The following is a 26705-nucleotide window of genomic DNA, read 5'->3' as shown; positions in this document are numbered from 1 at the left end:
TAAGAAAATTCAGTAAGTGATAGGTATATTTTATAGATACCCCATTAGTGATATTACAGTAGTCTGTAATTAATGTTCCCCCATAGTGTATGGCGGGTTTACTATTTGAAACCGGTTCAAGTCGAATAAAACGGTTAACGGTTCCTTTTTCCTTTGATTCGTAAAATCAGAGCGGAAGTCGGTGGTCGCGCACCCGCTCCGGTTCGAAACCGTGGAGCTTGACTTGCGTTATAACATCATTCGCACGGTGATCTGTCGTTTCACTCACAGAATCGTTATTATTGAAACGAACCAACGAATGATATTATGTTGCAACGAGTTACGAGGAAAATCTTAAAGTAAGACGATTATGATTCTCCGATTGATCTTCTTTTCGCGACCGAAGAAAAATGAAAAGAAAAACGCTAATAATAAATAGTTCTTAGTCTTCAGCATAATAACACATTTTCTGAAAATCAAATACTTTACAAAAATGTAATTTTTCTAACTGAAATATAGCTTCTTCTTGTATTTTCAAAGTAGGAAACTTCTTTTATTTGAAAGTTGCAAGTAAATATGTACTTTAACATCGGAACACGCAACAAATTTACTCGTCTGATGTCTTATGCCGAAGTGTAAATCCAAGTCTTTTTTTCTTTGTCTCCTACATCAGCTTCCTTTCTGTACTCGGCTTTCCTCTTTCGTCTATCGTTTTTCTCTCTCTTACCCTAATCTTTCTCTCTGTCTCCCGCATTCGCTGGAAGTTGGTGAATGTCATGGGGTCGCGAAGTTGCGAACGCTGCGGTGGCGTATTACAAGCTGCAGCAGCTCCGTTCCACAGGTTTCCTTCAATAATGGAGCGGGCCAAATAGTCTAATTTACTCGGCGACTGGTCGCCCAGTCTGAATATGCATGTGTACCCGGGCTATTCACGACGGCGAAGACGGCGACGACGTCGTCGACAGTAGGATCAGGAATCGGTGGAAGAGAACAGTTGTAGTTGCAGCTCGGCTAGCACTCAGCACACTGTTTCCTCGCAAGCATGTGCAGACAGGTATGTGCCTGCGTGTTCTATGTCGTGTCCGGAGTACGCCTCTTCATACCTTATTAGGCGTCACCCAACATGAACATTGTCTACGTTCAAGCACTCTCCAAATTGGGTCAGTTGACGTAATGCAACGCATACGAGTATAGGAAATGTGGCGTGCACTGTGTATGGACGTTTTGACATAGAAAAATTGATCTATACGTATATCGTGTTCCCTTTTACTTGGAACTTTCTGCTTCAAACAACTTTCTCATTTTATTTTTTTCTTTTATCCACGTGTCAAAAAAAGAAATATATATATATATATATGAATATCGTACTTATCTTACGCGATATGTACATACTTTGAAAATTAGATGGTACAAGACGTTACAATTAGCTTTTTAGGTTTTTTTGAAGAAAATATTGGCAAAGTTAAAAATGATCAGAAACGTTTGGTTTCAAATTCGTGGATTCGATTTATGTGGGCAATATCTCCACGCGAAGGCGATTAGACGAATTTCATAGATTTTGACGATCTGTATTCTTGTAACTCGTACACTTACACAGATTGCGTTACATCCTTTTCTATCATTGAACGTGACACTTCAGCGGATGGCGCTTGCTTTCGATTAGGAAGAGGATCTCTCGAGTTTGTTTCAAAACATCTTGTTCGCTGCTATTTGGCACATATGTATTCACGAAAGTTCTCGTTTTCTTATTGATATTACTGAGACTGTAAAGGCGGTAGGACCGAGTTAACGAAAGATTTGTACGAATGCGATGTAAGTCATGAAGCAAAATAGTCAACTCTTAATCTTGATTCGTTCTTCAAATTCGATTATAAACTGTAAACTAATCGTAAGTTAACTGTACGGTTGGTGCAACGGTACGAGCGGGAATGGCGGATCAGTTGGTGCGAGTTTGCGTGCCTGGAAACCGACTGCACCGGCAGCAGCCACCGCCGCTACTACCACCGTCACTACCGCAGAATTTCAGTCCCGAGGGTTAGCATTAAACGAGTTTCTAACATACATTCCTAACTGCGCCACTTGTGCCCCCTGATCGGATATTCAATCAGGCAACGTGTTCGAGAATTTATAGGACAGATCACTTGACGGTGCTCAATGTGTGCATTTTACTACAGCTCACAATGCAATTACGACTATAGAACGTGTCTTCTCGAAAGGTGGAATACGTGGACCTAGTACATTCTTTTCGCTTATAATCGTGATACGATATGGACAATTGCGAAAGCTGTACCAATGATCGCCAATCCTGTTCCAGCATACTTTTCTGGAGGAATCATTTAGCTGGTAATTCAGTGTAGAAGCGAACAAGTTCAACTTAGGAAACTTTGCCTGTCGCATAAATTTATGTTACTCACATGAAACGTTTAAGAAAAGTGTACGACGACACGCCAAATCATAGCTTCTGCGATGCGGCGTTGAATTGATGGCAAACTTTTCGAAGCATCGTTTTATATAGCTGTATAGCTTCGGGCAATTTCGACGATGTACACCTTGTTTATTCCTTGCCGCGTGTCTTTCTTGTCGTCAAAATTACCAGAAATTGAGTTCGTACTTTTAGTAAATCCGTTACCAGTTTATGACTGCTTTTTTATCTACTTAGAAATTTAGAATAAAGATTATCTGAAAATAGCATCGTCGATCGTCGATCGTCGAAGAACGAGTTTATGAGGATTTCGTAGTTTTCTCGCATAGTTTTTTCACAGCGCGTCGGTGCTACTGGTCCGAGTAAGGAATTTATTCCGGCAAATAGCGCGCATGTGATGCGCACCTACGAAACACATAGTTGACCATTTCGTGCGCAAGTTGGCGGAAGAAGAAGAAACGAGCGATTCTCCGTTGCTCGATTACCGCAAACAGCTTGGTTGTTGAACCGGCCTTTCGCTATCTCTAGCAGTGTTATATTCGTCTTTGATTTCGACGCAGCGAGATAAAGGCATCAATACCAAGGGATTCGGTGCAAGTGGTTTTTCCACGTTTTCTCGATTGGTTGGCTGACGATTAAAGGTTGTGAGTCCAATTGCTTCGAATCGCAAGAACGGCATTCGCGTCCATATAACGCGGCACGTACGAAAGATTCCCATGGTGAGAGCGAGAACCTCGTTTAACCTCGAGAACTCGGGAGCGAAGGAGAAAAGAAGCAGGTTGTAAAAGGTAAAGGCAAAGGGCCGAGATCGGTGGTCTCTCCCTCTTGCGTGCTGCTTGCTTTCAACGTTGGATGCTGTGTACTCTTCGTATCCGAGTACCCACTCGAGTCTTGGCTCTGCCGGTCCTTTGGCCTTGGACGGAAAGCATTGACCTCGGCTTTCCACTCTCAGAGCACAACCGGTCACGTGGACCACAGTCTACTACAAAATACGTACTTACGCGCACCATCTTCCTCTTTCTTTCATTCCGTTCTTACAGATATATTTTTGCTTCCTCCTCTTACTCTTACCTTCTTACTCTTTACGTCACTCTTCCCGTTTCATATCACCTCGATTCCTATTGGTAACGTGAATCACGACAGAGTACGCAGCATTCATGTAAGCATCCTCGATTACGTAGTAGACTCTTACGTGAACCTGGAAACGTCACTGCACTCCTTTCTCTTTCCAATAGGCCGGAGAATTTTTATTTTTATACCAACCGATATATTGGTCGGTGAAGCTAACCGTTCATAACTATAATGCCGTCACTAGGGAGTATTTTTATTCGGTCAACGTCGTCGTCAGGGGGATTACGTAAAATAGAGGGCTGCTTCGTAAAGGTTACCGAGTTTGGGTTAGCTACATGAGAAACGATAACGCAGAAATTGCGTCATCGAATTAAATTTGTTTCGATCGATCGGAATATTTTCTGAAATTCGATGATACGATTGCACGAATGCGTCAGTCTCGTTAGCGGGTACGTGGAACCGAAGGGTGATGTTCCGTCAGTGGCGCGGTGAAAAAGCAATATTGATCTTATGCTAATTTTCCACTGAGTTATGAAAGGTTCGTGCCGAATGGGATAATTTATTCTCTTGTTAATGCCAACTTGTATACAGTGCCACGTTGGACATGCGCGCTGCCACCTGATTGCGGAGAAATCAAATTCACGATAATGTAGCTAACATTTCATTGTTAATGTAAAGCTAGATGATGCTGGAAGTTTATAATGCGTCGTATTGTAGTATTACATTCTGTTGTATAGTTCTCGCGCTGGTATCTCTATTGCATTTGATGTTCACGCCAGGCTGAAACTTTTCAACTGTTGTACGCATTCGTGACGTATTTCTCTGAATAGCAAAGTTACAAAAAAGGCTCGAGTAAGGCCCGAATGACACGGAAATGTTCGCGGCAAAAAGAAATTGTTGGACACTTTACCATTGTTGGAACGACGAGTAGCGAACATCTTACCAATCACATCGATCATTCCGCTGTCTTCGTTGTATAAGTGTATTGCTTTCACTGAACTGAACTGTCGGCACAGAGCATTGGTCACAGTTCAAAGTTTCGCTTAGTTGAACGTGTATGCAAGATCGAGATGTAACGTGTAGCCTTGATTTGTATTTATGGGTTCTAATTCGCTGCTTCGATTACGGTTTACGAGTTCTCTTGTCCATGCTACTAACCATGATATGTCCCGTTTGTCGGATGATTCGAATTATATTATAATTCGTTTGTCAATAATAGGCACGTTGTTAGACTTTATAAAAGTTTAATAAAGAGCATCACAACGATGCTGTGTATTTTTGTGTAGAAACGTATCGACGACCAACTGTTTATGAAACGAATTTATGGGCTTAACAGTGACGTAGATTAAAATATGGTATTCGTATGGTCTCTGCGTGTACACGAAACGTATTATATATGGTATCATACGACGGTATTGAGTCGGTCTATGATGTAGACAGGTGTAGGAGTTAATCAAGCATTTTGTAGTATTGCTAGACCAACAGAAATAAGAGAATGCAGAAGCGAAAGGCGGCGAACGTCAGTATGATCATGATTAGGGGCTAGTACGCGTTTCAGACGTGGGATTTGAGGTTAGGGGATTTGTAGTACAAATACGACATATGGACCGACGAACCGACCAGCCATACGACCATACGACTGGCTATATAACGACCGCTATAGGGTGGATAGGAACAGCGCATCAAGCGCGCGTAACACGGCTATGGTCTCCTCGTTACAGCTGCACAACTACCAAATTGCATTACTGCAGCCAGGAATCTCGGCGTTGCTTCAGTCCTGGAGTCTCTGACAGCCTCCCAAGAGGATTTCTACAGTTCCACCTTCCTCGTTTCCTCGAGGCATGTACATACATGCTTCGTGGCCTCAAAGGAAGCAGAATCTAGATTAAGTTCGTGTTTCAGGAATGACCCTCGACTGAAATTATTACGATATATGGATAGAAACAACTTACGATAAGTGGTCGGTAGTTCTGCAGCTTATCCACCCGTTGGATTAATGTTCTTTGATGCAATTAATTTAAACGTTTCAAGTTGCCCGTAAAACTTACGCTTGTGTCTCTTCGGTAAAATCAACTGATAGTAATATCGAGCAAGTAGAGCTGTTCAGCGCACGTGTTTCCAGATTGTTAAAGCAGGCGTTGGCTGGAATACTGTTTGTTTGCTTATTCCTCCAAAGTAAACGATGCACCAAGTGCCCTACGTATACGTTGTTTCTCTATCTTCCCATAAATAATATGTGGTAAGTCAGGTGCTCGGCATGTGCCGAATGTAGATTCACTTGCACGTTCTAGTGCCACATGTCTCGTTTATGCTTTCGGTAATTAGAGTTTCAAGAACACTCGACGAAACGAACTAATGAAGTAAAACAAACAACACGACAAATTGTATGAACGTAATTTCAACGTGTCATCGTTCTCTGTACCGTAGCGTTGTTTGTGTTACCACCAAGATTCAGTTTTCCTTTCCAATGCTTAAGCTACGTTTTTTTTATCTCGTTTCAGTTCGTAAATTCGCTTATTGTTGTGAAGGTGCTTCCTCTGAAATCGATGGTACAAAATTTGGGTTGAAAATGTTGATCCGAACGATAGCGGTAACACGGGTCTGTGAATCGGCAAGGTATTGCGTTTTGGATCAAAGTAGCGAGTCGGGACAAAATTTGATATGGTAAGCATTCTTGGTCATTGTACCTGAAAGCAGAAAGATTTGGCCAATGGAATCATTAATCCAACGATAAACACATCCGTGGCACCCGGAGTTCCAGTGTTTGCGTAACAACAATAACGCCGCAAGCGTTGTGCATCTGGCTGCAGAGATACGCCGGGTCACGTACGTCATTATTGCGCGGTCGATGCAACAAATTTTTTGGCGGGTCAGCTCAATAAAGTCTGGTGTTTTTAAATGTACGAACGGGGCCAACTCGATAGCTTATCTTAAATAAAATACAGCGTCCGATATGATGGAATATCTGGTTGCAGGAACAACTACTTCCCGTATTTTGATTTCATTTTGCGATTGGTATGCTTTCGATTCCACGATGATTTCGGTTCATTTCGATCACCGATTTACATTTATACTATATAAATGCTAACGCTAGGTGCCGATATAGTCAACAGAAGGGAGACCCGATACCGTCCCAAAAACGTTAACGTTTGATTACTTGTTCATTTCAACGTGAATTCAATTTTCATTTTTGAATGCTATATGACGTACGATTTCATTTGAAGAGACAAGTAAGGAATATCCTGAGTTCTGCAAGTCCTAGATTGTTCTGGACCGGTCTTTAGTCCAGCGTTCTATTTTACTACGATGCTATATGTGTTTACGTACCTTTATACCCAAATTCTGAGAGAACGGGTAATTTGGCCCGTGTGTCTATTAGTACGGCTAACTATCCGTAGGATTCGTAATCTAGTTTCTAGTTTACCTACGATCGAAGCCACGATCCGCGGCTGTGAAGGTGCAGATACACGTAAGCGATGAATTGCCGTTGTGGCAAAGTTCAAAATGCCGTCTGCTCTGTGCACCGTCATATAGATGCATAACGATAAATTAAAATTTCGAATTTCATACTTTGAATCCATTTAACATCTTGAGATATTTAGATTCAAAATGACAAAATAGGCGCGATTGTTTGATAAGATTCTAATATCTTTGAAAAGGCATCGTTCCTTTTCCTGTAAGGGTTCTTTAGAAGAGTATAAATAAGTAGTCTGCGATATTGACGTCTATCGAGAACGAACGTCTGCTTCTCTTTTGCTTATTTATATTCGAATCCATATGAATTTCTGGAAATACAGTGGACGTTTCCCGGATATATAATTGTAGAAACGGAACCGTAATTACCGGCCATGGTACGTTTTTCAGTCACGCCTCCGGCTCTTGAAGCCGATCGAACTGGAAATCGAATGAATCGTCTCCACCACCATTACTCCTGCCACCACGGTCACCATCGCCAGCCGTTCACCGACGTCCAGTACCCTTCCAATGCATAACGATAGTCAATTCAATTTGAATCGCGGCCAAGCTCGACAGGACAGTTAATTTGGTACGTATGATGGTCCGGTTTCGTGAATTTGCAGTGCGATTCATTCAACCGAATCACATAGATTGTTCCTGTATCATTTTTTCCCCATTTCCCTGCTCGTGGTTTATTGTGTTACGCACAGTGTATTATCTATACCTGTATTGCAAAAATTCGGGACAGTTGGCCGATCAAAATCGGTTTTAACGCGAAAGAGATTAATCACGCGTGATGGATAAAAATGCTGTCCGTTTGTATTTTTAAATTGGGGACGTTTCGTCCTTTTATAGCGACGAGTTCATAACCATCGCTGCTAATGCCCAGTCTTGGCCCTGGTACGCTCAGTTGGAGGGTGAATGAAACGAAGGCGTGGCGCGTTCGTTGATTCTCAGTGTCACTGTCAACCGAGTTCGGAACACCGATTCAGAGAAATGGTTCCAAATTTTTTCCCCTATCATAAATTGATAGGACCCTGATGATTAATATCAGGTATCGAACACGGGGAAATTCTGTGCTACACGATACTATCCTACAATATCTTATAAACAATATCTGTCAACCTTTCTACGACGATCTTCTATGCAAAATTCTATCGTACAAATGGGGTGTGTTTCAAACAATTTCAGTTCAATGATGGATTGATTATAAAGTTCATAGATCATATGAGTTACACTACAACGAAATGAATATAATGCTTTGACAGACATTGCATACGATTAGCTCTCGGATATCGACATTTCCGTCATTCTAATTAGAAGAGTTCGTTTCGATAGAGAAGTGCAATGCACTGGCTGGTCTGATAACTATTTGAATTTATAATGATCGCAGATAGTATTTCAAAGACTTGTCGATTCAAGCTGTACTCACAGGTAAGCCACAGATTGAAGAGACTAAAGGAGCTGGATTAATCAGTGGATAGACAGTATTTCAATGTCCGAAGGGATAAAGCGCTAGTTATAGTAGCAGTTTCTGAGAAACATTCGAGTAGCTTCTCTGGTATTCGAAAAACAATGTGAAAATTCGAAAAGAATTTATATTTAGTCATTACTATATAGTGTATCTTCATCAGGATGCACGTTGATGCAGATAATAACGAAGACAAATCACTTTAGGCAATGAAAAAATTAAATAAGGCAGCTGTCACTTTTGAGCAGATTGAAGATTTAACGGGCCTAAGAAGAACGAAAGAGTTATTTATTAACTGGCCTAGCGCATGACCATTGTTAGCGGTTGTCGAAGAAATGATTATGGATTACCGGAATATCTTTGTTCCTGAAAATGCATGCGTCATTTTAGTTCGTTTTCTCTTTGCGTTTGAACTGACTCCGCTTTGCAAAAGAATACTACTCTTGATATTTAGTGTTAAAAAAATACTAAATTTATCCTCGCTTCTACATCAGTATCGTATTATATATGTTATAAATTTCAGATCCACACTATCACGAATGGTAGTAGCTACGACGGCGAGTGTGTAGCGTAATGGGTTACGATTCTAGTAATTATCACGATTACTGAGATACGTTTATGATCGTTTGCCAAGAAAAATGGTAGTATCTACGAGGTAAAGTGGTGCTCGAGAAGCTATAGCTCGGTTCTTATTGCACGATAGTATGGTAATCCAGCAAAGTGTGAAAAGTTCCATAAACGATTATTCAGGAGGGAATAGTCGTTAGAGTTATTCCATGGAAATTAGATCGAGGAATGAAACTCTTTTGTCTAATTAAAGCATAATATCTTTGTTGGTGAAAGGTTGCACTATGCTTACACCGTTGCCCATGGGTTAAACGTTTCATGAAAATTAATTGCTTTCTCCGAATGGCGATCTATGTCTATGTTATTTCGTTCGGTTCTTTGGAGTGATGGTTGTTCGCGTTTCACATCCAGCTTTTACAATTAAAAGTCGAGCTAATTTTATAAAAGTAATTATGAAATACTTCGTTAATTTGACAAAGTTTTTTAGTTTGCAATCATTGTGATTCTATCTATATATCGTGAGTCTATTGCACGCAATTAAAAGGAGTGTCACTTCCACTTATTAGTGTTAATTGTGTAGAGAACTGAGATATTAATTAATTAATGGTATATTTGTTTGGTACAACTCGTTTTGACACTATACTGTTAATTTGATTGATATTCTGAGAAGTGTTATTATATAAGTATAATTAAGGGGACATTGTTAATAGATTGTTGTTCCGTCGTGTCAAGATTTATTCGAAAGCACGATTATCGTTTGAGCAAATGAAATAATTCATAATTACGGCGAGCGACGGGAGAGACGCCATCGAAAGTTTCAAATTGTAACAATTAACGAAAAATTATTTAGTTTATATCGATGAAAATCTGAGTTAAGTTAAGGTTTTTACATATAAGGGCTCTCTCTACGCCTTTATAGTCATTGATCAACGCGTTCACAGTGACACGCTTGGCAGTTTGCACGGAGTGGCCAACCGCGATACTATGGTTGAATAGTGAGCAGGGTTTGAGCGATCTCGCACGGTCGATGGACTCGCATAAATTAGAAGCGTTAATATGCGTTAGAGCAATCCCATCTCGGTTATTGCCCAAGGGATCGTATCGTAGCTGCATACGTTGCACGTACCGTTATTGTATTTCTCGTTCCATCGCAATTTTGCAAAGTATAGTTCGATGTTAAATAGGCGTTTTCAAAAACAGAGAGTTAATCACGATAAGGAAAAGAAGAGGAGCGAACGATAATTCATATAGCTTCTTCGTCAAGAATTCTTTTTAAGATGAAACTAGTCGATTTTGGGCTAAAAATTCTTTGCTTTCGACCGTAAAGTCACAGTTGATGATTGTGTCATTACCGAAGATCTATTCGTGTTTATTTGATATATTAGAATCGATCGATAAGTAGCATCATAAGCAGTAAATGTATTAGCATGAAAAGAAAAATAATTTAGGGATTAATATATGAATATAACGAAAGCAATGTCACCTAAAGATTTTGATTACGGCGGTTCGGACCCGGCGTGTGTAGACGGTGCCGGTGTTGCTATCGTTGATTGGCTGAATGGAACGCGGCGATGGCGCCTATTGGTCGACGCGCGGAGGTGCGTTCGATAGCCCGGCTCGAACCCCCAGTACCCGGCAGAGCCTCGTACGGGAAACTGCTCCGTTTACGTGTTGTTACTTTCGAAGCTCCGAAACTCGTCCGCAGACCGCGTGCCTACATTACTTTTCGCCGTCCGTTCCTCTTTCTCTCGTTTCTTTTTTCCTCTCGTGCTGACCTTTCTTGCTGTCTGCGAACAGATTCCGTTGCGTGAACACGGTGATCGAGTCGTTTTCAGTTCCGCTCCGTTCTTTCTCCCTTCATATATTAGTGTCGTTAAGCGTCGCGCCAGAGATTGCGCGTCAAGTTCGCGACGCCGTTGTTTTTTTCCGGCAGTCAAGTCGAGCGGTGCGACTCTACGAATCTTTCGACCGCCGCCGGGTGTCGTTACGTGCTTTTATTGTGACTGAACCTTTTGTGTTCCGCGAGCTCTTGTTTATCCAGTGCCTCTTTTGTTGCTTTTTTGAGGATTTTTCTTCTGCATCCTGCGAAATCGGTTCTACGGCAGATCGTTCCCTCTCCACAGTGTTCATCTTTTTTGGTAAGTACATCATCTTTCGATTAATCGTTTCTTCTTTTATCTATTGCTGTTCTAATAGCATCATCTATTATCTTTTCTTCGTTTGTTATTCGGGTTCTGCGTCGTATTTCTCGTATTACGTACAACGATGTTTTGTTTATTCCACATTGGTCTAACATGCTACCGGGACAAGATTAGAAATCTAACCTCTTGACGAGTTTCCTATTACGCGACCGTGAACGAGGAAACTGCACCACGTCCGCTGTGTTAATGATTTTGCAAATAGCATCATCGTGTTGATATGAAAATTTGACGAACGTATATGCAAGATCAAACATTAAGAGGTTTCCGGCATCCGGTACCGGATATTGTCGTGTCTTTGTACACGGCGGTTATTTACCAAGAAGCAAATATAAGTACATTTGTCAAAAATCAAGGAACTCCAAGCTTACCATTCGATGTAGAATCTGTACTTACAGAAGTCGTAAATATTTACCGACCTCGAAAGCATTTCACTCGAGACGTTTCTCAACGTCAACGCTTCCGCGTTGACATTTGTCATGCCTCGTGACGCTACGATGCAAAACGAAACGATACGGACCAGGACGGATGCGTACAATCGCCATCGTCGATGTTAACTGCTATCGATTCCCGGTAAAGGGTGTAAGAAAGATTACTTTTAATTAATATGTTTCTATTCGCTCGCTCGTCTTCGATCTCTCAATCATCGTTCTTCGAATCATTAATTTGTGACGCATTATGCGCAGTTATTATGGCGTGGTAGCGGCCGTCGATGATAATGTCTATTAGGGGGAAAGCTATCGCCGCGATGCGCCTATATCTTAATTGCAAATTACAACTATTCGCAGGAAATTTGCCAAGGCTGAGTTGATTGAAACAGCCACTGTTTCCTGCCAGTTCCGGAATAGCGACGACGACGGCATTATTCGACATTAAATCGACATTATTCAGCATTGATGACGTTTGCCGTTGCTGCTTTCATAGGTCAATATCGATGACTTTACTTTATGCTTCTTCGTGCTTTCTGATGCAGAAAGGCAAAAATAGCTTTTATTGCGATTTTAATGCGATTCGCCATTTAATCTTTCGCTCGAAAAAATATTGCGAACAGAATTAATTATTTTATAACTTTTGCCTTATTCTGTCTGCTTGCCACTGCCATGTTTTGCGGTTGAGCCATCCAACGTTATCGCATTCCTCGTTTGTCAATAATTCGAAGCGTTAAATATATACATACCTGGTAGGTAGATACAACGCGTACCTGTACAGATAATAATATATTTTCTAGCCGTAACCACGTTATCCTTGTCGTCGATACGCTTGCAGTTATATATATTTTCCTGCGAACCGTCCTTGAATGCTGCATTTCGCAACTCAATCTCGAAGATGAGTTTTCGTTTCTTGAATATCACGTGTTTTACGCTGGATTCCCGATAAGCTAGCGCATCATCGAACAGCTTTCTCCTTCATCTCCGAAAAACCATCGTCGTCGTCTAATTCAACGTGGTATGTCAATATTTGGCTTTTCGCGGCTACCGCGATTCACAAATGAACTTTATTCGATCATTAAGCCTCCGGCACGGTCGATAATTGTCGTATGGTGACAATTAGATTAACGGATTGGTCGAAAAGAAGCTGTATAAGAAACGTTACGATCGATCGATCACGCCGATACGATTGATCTGTTGATTCCATCGGGATGCCGAACTTAAACTTGTAGAATCTATCTGCCCGTTTCCTGACGGTTCATCAAACCTCGTTTTCGACCTTAGCTCGTACTACAACGAGGCTTGAATCCGTTTTCTCGAGATTGTTTTGTTTTCAGTTTTAAAACATGCAGGCGTCCGTGGCGCGAGAATACGGGAATTTTCTGAATTTCGGGGATGTTTTTCGTGCATGTCGAAAAATAAGTCACGCCGATAGATTACAGTAAGGAATTGAACTGGTAATTTGTGAATTCTATTTCTATTTCTTGATAGCGCCCAACGAGAAATTCCTTTGTCTCCCATCGTCGTTTATATTTTTCTACTACGGTCCTATACATACATATTTACGCAAGTGCATGTAATAACTTGTAAGTTTTCCTACTAAACAAGGATTTGGATTTGGGAATTTTAACGCTGTTAATATTACAACTCATCGTAGTTAGATGACCCTGACGAAAGTGGGCCTATAAAAAATAATAATACGATACAAACACGTATCTCGTTTAATTCATAAAAGTTTTTATATCTTAAAATACATGTGGCTGGAAATGCCTGTACTTTATTTACATTTGCCTTGCGTACACACCAATATGTTACAATAATTTTATCTTCGCGCTTTACGAGAAGATGAAATTTGTGGATGAAAAAGTAGGCAGATCTTTTTCACGTAGGACGGTGAATAGTTTCGACTCTCTGCCGTGTTCCCCATCTCAGTTGTACGGATTATTTATAGAATATTGCTATATCTGCAATATGTAGATAACCACACCGCGCCGATATTGGTTTTACGTTCGCGGATCCTGCACACGTGTACATGTATTTGTTTCGAATGTAAAGGGCCGCGAGTCGGTATCGAGCGAGACCGGTATTTCCTATAAATATGTACATATACGTAGAGCACGATCAACTTTTAAAGATTTGGATGCGAGAATACGCGCGTGTGCGTATGTGCGTGTGTATGTGAGAGAGAGAGAGAGAGAGAGAGAGAGAGAAAATTATTTCTTAACGAGACGAAAATTCTTTCGATTGTCGATGAATGCATTGTTTGCGGGTAAGGGAAAGACGGCGCGTGACGTTGAAAATGAAAGCAACTGCGGGAAGTGAAATATTTTTCGTTTTTGCTTCTTTCTTTTTAAAAACGGTGCACGCTATCGTGAAACGGAATTCGCACGCGAGAAGACGAAAATCTTTTCTTCTCGTGCTCGATCGTATCTCAGTTTTGTTCCCTTCGTGTGCACGTAGGTATATATGCGTAATGTATGTACATATGTATGTATGATGTATATTTCATTGTCGTGGTCGTCCGCTTGTGCCTCGTGACTTTTTAAAAAACTGTGACGGAGAATTAAATTGCGAAGCTTCGGGAAAAGAGCGCAGATCGTTTAAAATAGAATCGAGCAACGAATTTCATTTCGTACAATTTTTTTCTTCCTTCCGGAACAGTTTGAGCAGTTGGAAGATCCGCTTTAATTCCTGACTCCGTAATGGCAAACAATTAAAAGCGTAGAATTCTCTGTGTTCTTCTCTAAGGTTTATTATTCGTCGTGGCAACAAAATAACAGTATGGAAAAACACATTATTAGAGGAAAAGAACGGAAAGAGAGTTATTTTCCTGAGGTAGGCGGCCGGAAAAGTGGAATTCGTTAAAGTTCCTTTTTGTTGTGCAACAGGAAACTCAGATTATATCTTATTACACGTGAGAACTCTGTTGGCGCATTATCTTCGCGCGTATTTCAGGATTGTAATCGTATCCGTGAAATGCCGCGATAACTCGCGTGTTTGTGCATAATACGTGAGAAAGCAAGGGGAGTTTATATTTTTCCACGGACCTTTGATTGCAAATGGAGAGAGTCGAGCAACCGTTATATCCTCTACAAATTTAAAATTTAAATTATTTAAAAAGCAAAGGTAAAGAATCGTCACTGCTCTCCGTTTTATATTTAACGCTCTTCACATTGTTAAGAAGCATTTCGTTTTATATACACGAGCGTCTCTTTGTTCGCTCTGACCTGTTTCTTTCTTTCGCGGAACGTCGTTCTTATTCGCAGAGTTCGAAGTTTCGATTCCGATTTATCGATCCGCGGTCAAAGAAGCTCTCGAGTTTAGAATAACCAAAGGGGTACGCGTGTGCAGAAAAGCGCGGCGGAGGTTCAACGAAGCATAGCCCTCGAGAAGGTTACGAGAGGTGACTAGAGAACTCCTGGAGTGGCTGGAGCACCAGCGCGAACAGGACTCGAAGAACTTGCGGGAAACCTAATTCGAGGACGTACGTACCGATAGTAGAGACAAGGGCTTCATGCATATTCAGCGTATTTGTGGTCAGAACAGGCTGGTAACTCATTGTACTAGAAGGCCCAGCATTTGCCTTACCTTGACGCGAACGGTAGGAACATGGAAATTGGCGAGGGTTGAGCGTTCGTTACTCGAAAACAGCGCGACAGGTGAAAGAGCTGTCCGTCTTGCGACTCCCTTTCTCTTCGCGCACCTGCTCGATTTAACGACTTTGCTCTAAATTGAAACGGCCTTGGGTCTTGTTTCCGGGAATAAATCCGCCCGTTCTTCGTTCCATTACCGAACAACGCTACTTATCTTCGATTATCGTATGAGAATTTTCATTCTACGAATCTACACATGCCATTTTCTGGTCTTTGTCAAACAACGTTAGTAGTTAAAAGACGCATAGTTTCTTCTAACAACGTTCGCATGATCTTGAGCTTTTCGTTCAAGGATGTGTTTATCTCATTTGTAACTAATGGCATTATACCTGTACGAGAGTTAAGCGCCGCTACGGAATGATTTCCATTTACATGGAATTCCGTTTCACTTCGGAAGATATATCCAACGTCTTCCGACTGTAATAACATCGTAATAATCTTAGTCTCGCGACGAAGTAGCATTCTTTGCGTTATGGAAAATGGAGAAAAAACGAAGGACGCAAAGGGGAAGGTTTTAGAGGATGTTGCTCGCTCATTGGATGGAAACTCGGAATTTACATATCAATGGGATATCGATGACTTGTCCTCTGGGAGAAACATACAGGGAAGGAGAGAAGGAAGAGGAAAAGGTGTACTGTCACAAGCAGGAATCCTGCTCGTGGATGGTGGACATGTCCTCGAAGGAAACGGCTCAAGAAATCCGAGATATTCTCTCGTTATTTTCAGCGTCATTTCATATTTCACAACGTTTGTCCTTTTCGATGGACTGTTGTCCTATATTCTTTATACGGTTGCATTGATCGGTGATTGGATGATCGTAGATTCTTCAAAGGAGAGTCCTCGTTGAATGTTTGTATTTCTCGCTCTTGTTACATGTATTTTGCTTTGTTTCTGACGAAGAGCACATTGGTATATCAGGTCTATCTATATTCTTCTCTCCTCGTTTAAATTTCGTTGTATATTATTGGAGTGAGGTTTTATTACCGAAAATTCTCCGATTGCCTTTGGAACTAGTAGTTTGCATATGCTCCACTGTGTCGTGGATAATGCACGACTGTCGATCTGCTATTTCCTTCCAAGGACAATTTTGCACATTGCAGTCACGTAAACCCTTCCGCTTGCTCGCTCCCATCGCATCGTCTGATTTTGGATTCTTCCCTATGCCCCTTTTTCGAGGTCAAAATATCATTCGGTTTGCGCGCGACTCAATAGAGTCCTCCAATCGTTTTCTGTCGCTTTCCAACCATCGGTTTCCGCGCTACCGCGGGATATGATTATCCACGATTTTTCGAGCTTACGTCGTTTCCTGTCGTGTCGCTGCGAGTGTTATCGGTATAGCCTTCCAAAAGACCGTAAAACCTGAAATTTGAATAATCGCGTTTACAAGAAAGTTGTGCAAATCTTATAAAGTATTTCTTTCGAACGGGAAAGTTCTCTTCTTGCTCGCTCTACTGGCTTACAAATATCCCCTGTACGTACAACTTTTCGGTAAAAAATCTTCTTTATAGTTTGGTTTAGTTTCTTCTTATTTCGTTTGACGATCGTCGATATATTCCGATACTTAGCGATATTTCGATTGTAGGTCGTTCGCTTGACCATTCACAATACAAATTGGATTCTTAAATTAAGAATGGAACTTGGTCGATGTGTAAATCGTACGGACTACAGCCTCCTTTTTATATCGTATTTTATGCTTTGTGATACGAGGCAGTGAGAGATAGTAACAAAGAGAAGAAGGAAGGAAAGCGTGGGTGGTGATGCAGGGTATAGGGAGGTGGTCGCATTGATTCTTCGCCGAAGGCCGGATAGTCGGTGTGGAGGGTGGTTTTCAGCCTTCTCTTCTACTTTCGCTTGTTCTCTCTTCACGAGTCTCTTTCGTTCGATAATGGAGGTTCGGATCGAGATACCTGCCTACCCGCTTATATTGTACGTATCACGCACGTAAATATTTGCAGGAGTACACGTGCGTGTGTACCGTATGCACATGCACAGTTTGTGCGCGAGATCGTGCGATCGTGTATATGCGCAATATTTGCGCGAGTAAAAGTATACATAGGTAAAGTAAGCACGCAGATAGGTAAGCACTTTACGTGATTGGCCGAGCCTTGGGAAGAACGACAGGTCTTAACCCTTTCGTTTGATTTTTCTACTTTGTGGAAACTCATCGATAATTCCTGTCAAAACTTTTCCGGTACCCCACTGCTACCATTTCGTGAAGGAGCTGCTTGCTCTTGTCGGCCAGCGATCTTATGTTTTCATTGCAAAAGGTAACATGCATACCACGATCGTTTATTTCTATTAATCTTTTACGTTTCGTCTAGGCATATACGTACATGATAATAGAATTTCTCAAAAGAGATTTCCAAAGGATTTTTTCAACGTTATGTTATGCCGATAAGATGGTGTTTCATGAATACAATTTACTTGTATATATTGTGTGAAATTGCTCCGATGAATTAATCACACACTGCAGAGCGTAATTACAATTTTTAGTTACAAGAGTTTTCCTCATGATGAATCGTGCGACATAACGCGTAAAAAATAATAGTTTCCGACGTTACGTATATTTACAATTAAACGTTACGTTAATCATTATTTTTCGCAATTGCAGAAATTTGAAATATCTTTTTCCTTCTCTTTTTTCATAAATTATCTTGTGCAGCACTTTTCTCGATTAAAAGAAGCCAATGTCCGTTTCTTCCTGTTTCTCTCTTTTTACGCGGTAGACTTTCGATGCGAGGGTTCCTCCGCATTTATCGGAAAACGATGGTAGGTTTTGGCGGTGAGTAATTTGGTTAGGTGAAGTATTTTTCTCAGGCAATATTGGAAAGTACGTGGCAGTGTATTTTCTTTACTAGGAAACTCGACGACGGCACTCTTTTCGATTGAGGGATATTTTAACAGTTTATGCTTACTTCTTGCATCTACATATATGTTCCAAATATAATCCCTTTAAAGTTTTTGTTTCTCTCGATCCAAACGTCCGTGTCATTTAAAAATCTGTTCGGTATTTTTAATCAGCAAGTAGCATTCATTCGTGAAATTCTAATATCCGCTCGATAACTGGACGTTCTATTGTTTCTGAAATTAGCATAGAGTTTTAAAGGAAACTGTTTCGAAGATGGTATTTTTCTTACATTCTTCTTAGATCGATGACAGGATCCGGAAGAGGAAGAAAATAAGGCAAGGAGTGTTTTGAGAGACAGGGAGAAGTGGAGTCAGGTAAAATTGCCTTGGCAAGAAAATATTCTCCTGGCTGCGTTCATCGCATTCCATAAGGATCATTACGTCAAATAACAGAAATCTTTCGAGTCTTCTTCATCTCCTTCTTCTTCCCCTTGTCCTTCCCTTTCCTCTCCTTTCTCTAACTTGCGATTTTCTATTCTACGCTTTCCTTTATCATCCATTGTCCTTTTTCGATCTTCTCTCGGTTTCTTTTTCACGCGGGTTTTCTCCAAAGTCGACTCTCGGGCCTTTACAGCCTGTATCCTAATTCCGTTCGTGTTACATAGCACCGCTGACTACGACAACGGATCCTTTACTGTGTGTGAATAGCGAAGGGAGGATCGCAAGCTGTATAATTAACTTTGCTAATATAATTCGGTGCACTTACCGCACCACTGCCGAAAAATCCAAATGTACGTACATTAACCACCAATTATTATCGTCATCACATTCATCGTGTGAATTATATGTTAGATTTTAAAACGACGTTATTAGTTGCATATGATATAATGTATCGTAATAAAGGTTTCATTGATACCGTCAGGATGTAGGGTAATTAGTGCATTGTAATCGGTTATTATCATCGTTTTGATTGAGCTTGTTTTATCGTACGGAACGCATAATTTTCATATATTCGACAAACCAATTGCGTTCAGTGATGAATCGGGATATTTTATCAAGCCAACAGTATGGATTTGTCGATAATATACTGTTTATAGATTTGTATTTTTGGCCGAGTTGCTTCTTCGCCCCCCCCTCTCTCGTTATTTCAACAAGATTGTATTACGGTTAATAGCTCAATCAAATTAAACTCTTCGTTCGCGTAAATGAGTTACAAATCGTTGAAGGTTACAAATGTTACACAGTTTTGTTTCATAGCATTAGCGATATTAATTTTAATTTGTTTCGTTGTTTAACCGAATTCTTTGTTGAGGAAGGTAGCTCAAAGCACAGAATTGATAGTTAAAGTTAGATGTGGGATTGAAGGATGGTATGTAAGGACACGATGTTCCGTTCGATGGGAATATATCATTCATGGATGATTTACTCAAATATGCGAGTAGAAGAAGCAAGAAGATATAAACATGGAAAATCTAAGGTAATCTCCGGTATGGAAAATCCAAGAACGATACGTAAGAAACAACGACGTTAAAAAACAAATAAAAAAAAAAAACGTTTAAATGGCACTTAAATGGTGTTAAAGGATAATGTAGTATAGCAGCGTGTAATTACGCGTTCTGGATACTGACGATGATTCGTGGAAAAAACTGAGCTACCGTCATAGATGGAAAAGGTGCAGCAGATTTACCGCGCAATAAAAAATGAGCCGTGGCTCGTAAAATCTGAGAAGAAAGATACATTGTTGCCAACACTTGACCGATTCTGGTAATTCATGATACGAAATGCAAATTATTTTACTCGGCTAATAAGATTACAGCTGCTTTCGGACTTCCTTGTCGAAGGAACAGATTATAAGCAAATGTTAGATGTATCGTTGGTCGATATTATGCTATATATGTACATATATACATAGCATGTAGTACGTCGTCACGGAACCAAATATCGATATTACTATCTAAGGCAGATGTCAATTGAAACCTCGTAATACAGTAACACTTAGTTTACAATCCGTGTCGCGATACAAAGTGTACCGTTCTATGCGAGCATGAATAGAATCTTGAAATCGAGTCTAGTATCTTTACAAACGTATCGGTTATACGTCGGTAGTCGCGTATCTCCAGACATGAAATACCTTTAATTCAAGTTTCTTATTTCGCCCGAGGCAAGTTGAAGAGTATATTTGCTCCGTTCGACACGCGTGCAAACGTGACTAGACATTTTTCCGCAATTGCAGACATTCAGGGTATGCACTCTGACTTCTACTAATTTTCTGGAATTCAATACGATCACGTCGTCATTGGTCCTTATTCACGTGCGATTCGTGTACTCGGAGTACCGGTTTGAAGATATCCTGTTACGTTCTCGTTGAAACGCGACGGAGGGAAAAATGCAAGCAGCAAAACAGCGTAATAAGCGTTCGTCATTTGGTCGAACGTGTCAATGGAAAAAGATGAGAGCCAGTAGATGAATGTATTCGATGAATATGTTACATGCCGAGACAAAATCGGAAGAGAGGAGAAAGAAAGGAAAAAGAGAATACGAATAGCATGAGAAACGAATCGGAAAGACTCGACTTGATTGAAGTCGCTTGCGACACTCAAGGAAGAAAACCACTTGAGGCAAAAGTTTCTTCGAATTTCAAATAATCCTGAATGGATAGCAATTTGTGGGTCGGGGATTCGGAGTTTCAACTGCTAAAAACTTTTCTGCATCTCAACTTTTCACTATTCGAAAAATGCGTTCCATGACAACTACGCAGCCCGCTTTACTTCTCTTTTCTTATTGCTTCGAGCGTTTGCATCGACGTAAACGCGTGATTTAGCGCAGTGTGTTCGGTTAGAAGCTTTGGGAAAATATCTATCTAATTATAAATTATAACGCACCTGTTACGATTATCTAATATTTATAAATTTCAACGATGACACAATCGGTTCTGCTCTCACGATAACTGATAAATTAATCTCTCAGTCTGAATTGCGCCAACAGATAATTATTTTTTCATATTACATTCTCTATATTATGTGTAAATAAAGTGAATTTTCAACGTCAGAAATGAGTTCAAGTTCCGCGTGTTCTGTAAGCGAAGAACGTTATCTTCGCATCGTGGTACTCCTTCTTTCTCGACTTTGTTCGAAAGGTCGATTTTCCCACAAGGGGTCTTCGTTTTCGTGCGTATCGTTTGTATCCTTCCGACCAAGTGTTAAATACCTGTAGAACAGCAACCGCTACTTTAGACACCGAGGATGTGGTTTTACCTGAATCAAATTCTTCGAGATCATTCGACCGATTTGAATCCTACGGGACCGGGACGATACTATCCATAATTTTAGAGGAAAAAATTCCATTTTAGGTGTTAGATACTCAAGTAATGAGACAAGTGACTTGTATCTCGAAGATCGATGAAATACTTCAACGTGCTTCCAATTAATTAGCCACCTGGCGGACGATCGGCGTTTCCATTGGTATTCGTTCGAGATCGTGCGAGTACGTTGACATTTCCCTCATTTTCCAAGGAAACTTCGGGCTGACGATCAACATCGTAGTCTTTGCCGTATTGCATTCCTTGCTCTTTGGCGTTCCTGATACAGGAATTTATTAGTGACCCTTGGGGCATCCGTTAATCTCGAGATCATCGGATTAAAGCGAATTCGTATCGTTCACGCAAGAATAGAAGTAGAATACGAGCTAGTATTATTGATCGATGACTCTGATGTTCCGTGACTACACTATGTATTTAAATACTTTTCTGCAAAATACAATTCGCGTTCGTGAATGTTCGCCGAGCAAAAATGAATTTTCCATTTGCGATCTTTTCCCTCTTGACGTTCGACCATGTTTACCGTTAAACCTTTACGAAGTTAGACCTTTCGATTCGATCGCAATAGAACAGAGTTTGATAGAAACATATGGTGACGTGGCATCGTCAGATCTAAATCGAAATTATTTCAGGAAGCGACTTTGAGTAGAAGCTATCCGCGTGTGTTACACGCTTCTCCTCTACCGTCACCTTGCCCTCAACCCTTGGGGCATCTGTTAATCTCGAGATCAACGGATCAAAGTAAGTTCGTTCCAACTATACCAGAAGAACGGACGAAACGAGCTCTATTCCCTTTCTCCATCTGCTACTCTTGTACCCTCTCCCTTTTCTCCTCTTCTCTCCTACTCTCTCTTATTCTCGTCCTCGGTTTCCTTCTTTCTATCGTTCCCCTCGTCTTCTCTTCAACTCAGTATCAAAGTTGGATATTTTGCTGGAATCTTGCCGCGAGAGTGTATGAACGTTGAGTATTTTCCGGCTACTCTTGAATTCGTTGTACCGAACCAACGCGGCACAATCTTTGGTGTTCGATAGTAATTACGTAGCTGAATGAAACGTTTTAATTATACGACGGGTGAGCTTTGTGCTCGGGATTAAATGCATGCCTCGGGCAGATCGCGCTCGTCAAACGTTATCTCTTCACGAAGAAGTTTAATGAAATTGTGTTTTCCATGGCTGAAAATACCTTTAGCCGTGACGCGTACGCGATAGAAACAAGAATACATCCATACGAAGAAGTATCTAATGGCACTGGCAACGTTATCGTTGAACAGTGTTTCAAATAGTAAAATTTAGTCGCGTATAGGCGATCATCGATAGTCACGTCGATGAACGCGCTGGAACGCGGAAAACTAGATCGGTATATCGCAATCTCGCATTACGAAACACGACTCAAGGCAAGGAGGTTGATTAGTACGTTGAATCAAGGCGTTCCCATGCATTGGTCATTCATGGTTCCTTCAACTTGCCCGTGTTTGTAAACATAGGAGCACGCCTGTAGGATTACTCACAGGCTGGATACCGGTCTGGCCGATACTCGACAGCACTGGTTTCGCCTAAACTGTTCTCATATTTACGACCCGATTTTTCTCCGTCACTTTCTTGTGGAATTCCTCTCGTCTAAGTAGTTATTAACGCAGCGGAAAAGGCGGAAACAAGATGAGAAGACGAAAGAGACATGATCATACTAGACTAAGAAACGTTGTTGGTCGATGAAATGAGCGAGTGGCAGACGAAGAAAAAGATACGGCTGAGCCGAGAGAAGATGTTGGGCGGATTGGAGGAATCGTGGGACCACGGATGGTAGGATCAGAACCACGCAGATGGGCATGAAGCAAAGGGAGAACCTTGGTTCCGCGATGGTGGTAGGGATGGAACGTGGTTTGTTCACTTTCCCGAATGATCAGCTCGCTTCCTCAGGGCGCGGTTGCGACCTCCTACCAGTTGAAGGATTGTTCTCGACGAGAATTTCACCCATAATATCATTAAACGGATGGTCGTCTGTTACTTGTTAACTTTATCATTGCATTATGGTATTGTTACACGGTCGATCTTTACGTCTTCTTCAAGTTTAAACATTTTTCTAACACACTCTGGTCGTATACGTGATACGTGAATCGAGTACTGTCGTTGTACGTAAGTAGGAACTTTCAAGCTAGAATAATGCGTAGGTATGCAAGGTCCGTGTGAGATGGTGGTTTGCGCAGTACTCAAAACTAACTTCTTGAAATGGCTAAAAGTTTTTATAGAGTTTCGTGAGTACAAAAGAAACGTACTTTAACACCGGAATGTTATCATGGCCGGGGTTGTTTCAAGTTGTTTCCATAAAACCAGTTTCTTAAAAACTGTGTACACTTTCAAGTACTGTTTGTAAGTAGAACTACGCTGTACATTGTATCGCAAGGTTATTTATATCAATTGCAATTTTCTCGAAAGACAGTTACTTAAACGATCCAACGAGTTGCGAATGAAAGAACGGGGAGATTTTCATTTTCGATAATAATTGTCAAATGAAAACGTATCACTGCGTTTGTATCGATACAATTAAAAAAATAACATTGGAACGTAATTTTGACGCGTGGATGAATACGGAAATTCCATCGAAACTCGTCGAATCGTAAAGCACAGTTAGAATGTTTCGCAAGAGCGAGAGGTAGGCACCTTCGAATCTGAGTGTCCCCTTAAGAAGGATCGTTTCGGAATTTCTGACGGGAACCGGTTTTTAAAAATCGTGCAAACTTGGAAGTAGTATCCACCGGGCAAAACTACATCTACCTGGCTTGTAGATGCCGTATTATTACCTGTAACGATCGCGGTCGGCTAACTCCACGTTGTAACAGCAGCAGTCGTAACCCTGGTGTTAAAGGAACATTCGAACGCGACTGTGATGGGCACTCGTGGTCAGAGCAGTCGAAACTAACTTTGTAGAATTGCTGAACCCGGTTGCAGAGTTTGGACCGGAAGGAAGGAAGCTGTCTTCACGCTTGAATGCCTTTGCAATGACCGTCGCTTAAACATTGTGTGGATGCTGTGAATGTAGTTAATGAATCAATTGTACGATATTGCACGGTGTTGCGAGCAACGCGATGTTCCGCCTATTTTTCTTTCTTCCTCTTGACTTCAAATATTGCCCCTAACCGAAATAGCAGACCACCCTATTAAAAGTGAAATTAAGATTTCTTCTGAAGACATACTCTATAATCTAAACATTTGACAAGGTCTTTCCTGAACAGCGTGCACCTCTTTTCTTACTAGAACGCAACTGTTGATGGTTAACGGTCGATAGATAGAGATTTCATAGATCGTGTTACGCGTTTTGGCAGCGGTTTTTTGTGCTTTTATCGTGTGTGGTCTAACCTTCTGCCTCCTCGTATTTATTGCGTTTTTTGCTCTGTGACAAGCGAGAATTGGCTTGTCATCGAGGATTTCACGTACTAGATTCTAAATGTTTCGCACCAGCATCTCGTTAAGCTTGGAAAAACGGACAGTCATTGTAGCGTGGTCGATCGAATAGTGGTGTAACTTAATGTCTCTGCGTAGAGAAGAATACTCTTGAACGAGTTATCAGCGTAGAATATCTTTGTCGAGGTTTTCATCTCAAGATCGAATAGCGTCAATTGATACCTAGCTATTAGGCAACTTTTTCATAAGTAATACCTGATCGAATTATCCTCTTTTCGTACGATTATCGAACTGACTGCGATGAGTCGTATGCGAGGCGAGTCGGAGTCGAGACACGTCCAAGGTGAACCAGTGTTCGAAGAACAGAGCCACGAATACCTAGAGGTACTCTACATACATACTTGGTTGCTCGACGTTGCGGGCGCATGTCGTGCGTAACCTTAAGTCTCTGTTACGATTCCGTACATCCGTACGTTTGTGTAAATGAGTTGTATCTATAGACGATGGTATGTGATATTCCTCGAGTTAATCGAAAAAGAGATATCGATTAAACGTGTTGGCTTTGCAAACTGGCCGAATTCGATCCTTGGATGAAGATTTCGTCCGCTTTCTTGGAACGTGTTTGTCATATTGTTTTTTGATTTATCGATGTTTTACGTATTCCATGCGCATAATGACTACCATTATAGGTGTCGTAACAGCTGAAAAGATATTGGGCTACCGAAACTTATGACCCTCATGAGACCAACAAAGGTAGGATTCGGTATTTGCAGGAACCTCGGCAAATATCCTTTTCCACCGATTTATCACGGTCCCAGTTCCCGTACTTTGAAGACCAATTTTGAAGTTTTCTCCGCATCCTGCGGATTATTCTTTGAAAAGCCAGTTTCTCCGTAAATCCTTGCACATGAGAATGTCGTGAACGTAGGACCTTCCTCGACGAATATACGACCGAAGAAATGAATCTCGTTTTTTATTGTTACTAAGTCAACCGAGTCGCCTGCCTACTCGAACCGGGGCAACGTTTAAAACGTTTTCCTGAAAGAAATTCTTCCGGGAGAATAGTTCCGCGTGCTTATGCGTGTATCGCAGGAAAATTATTTCATTAGGAATCACGCGATTCTGACTGGAATATGAAATAGACTTTGTTCGGCTTGCCGATATATAATCCGAGATGTCTTTGTCTCTTTCTCGGAACGAGATCGAACATCATTTCCGAGCAGATCGGGAACGATTTACGAGTCTGTAAATCTTTCCCTGGAGGGATTTTCGTGGCGGACAGGCAACGAACCGTGTGATAGGATGTGAGGAGAGAGAAAAAAGAAAATACCGGGAAAAGCACGGTCTCGTTTCCCAACGACGCGACGATCCGAGCAAGGTCGGACGCGTACACAAGCCAGCCGTTATAAATTCGTGTGTCCTGGAAGCCATCCTCTCGCTGCACCTGTACCTGCATTATCCGTAGCACAGCTGTGAGCAGCGCCAGCGCGTTATTCGCTGGCAATAAATCGAGTTCTAAGTAATGGCCGATCGAAGCCGCGGTTCCGTGTTCTCCGGGATCAGGAATAAAGGGAAGCCATCCTGTCATTCGTCTTTAACTCCTTTCCCGGTATTGTCCGCGTGCATATACACAGCCATCTTTGGCTTCGATTACAACGGCAAACCAATTCGTCGATGTATTAGAACAGTGTCTCTAATCGCATTCGTTGTTTCTTGTTTCTCCCATTTTCTAATCTATCTTCTTCTCCATTCTCTGTCACTACCCGTTACCTCCCAATTTATACCAGGAATTTCCGACAGACATTCCCAACGGAGTTTATCGAAATACACGTATAGGCTGCGATGTATAAATAATTCCTACTATGTCGCCTAGATTCGCTTAATATGTCATCTAAACG

At 41.2% G+C, this 26705-nt stretch overlaps 1 protein-coding gene across 21 annotated transcripts in view; it reads left to right on the top strand.

The window, feature by feature from the left end:
- The first annotated feature begins 10577 nt into the window (after window positions 1-10577).
- Window positions 10578-26705, top strand: part of LOC126914266 (protein turtle-like) — a 152235-nt gene continuing 136107 nt past the window's right edge. For 19 of the 21 annotated variants that reach the window (XR_007709620.1, XM_050717948.1, XM_050717944.1 and 16 more), the window contains exon 1: window positions 10579-11104. The gene's annotated coding sequence lies outside the window, so the exon portion shown is untranslated. Of the gene's footprint in view, window positions 11105-26705 lie in introns of all 21 variants that reach the window. The other 2 variants (XM_050717957.1, XM_050717956.1) reach the window with 1 other exon arrangement.

Source organism: Bombus affinis, chromosome 3, assembly GCF_024516045.1.
Source record: "Bombus affinis isolate iyBomAffi1 chromosome 3, iyBomAffi1.2, whole genome shotgun sequence".
In the NCBI taxonomy this organism is placed as follows: domain Eukaryota; kingdom Metazoa; phylum Arthropoda; class Insecta; order Hymenoptera; family Apidae; genus Bombus; species Bombus affinis.
The sequence above is the reverse complement of the archived record's forward strand: the minus strand, read 5'-3'. Positions and strand labels throughout refer to the sequence as shown.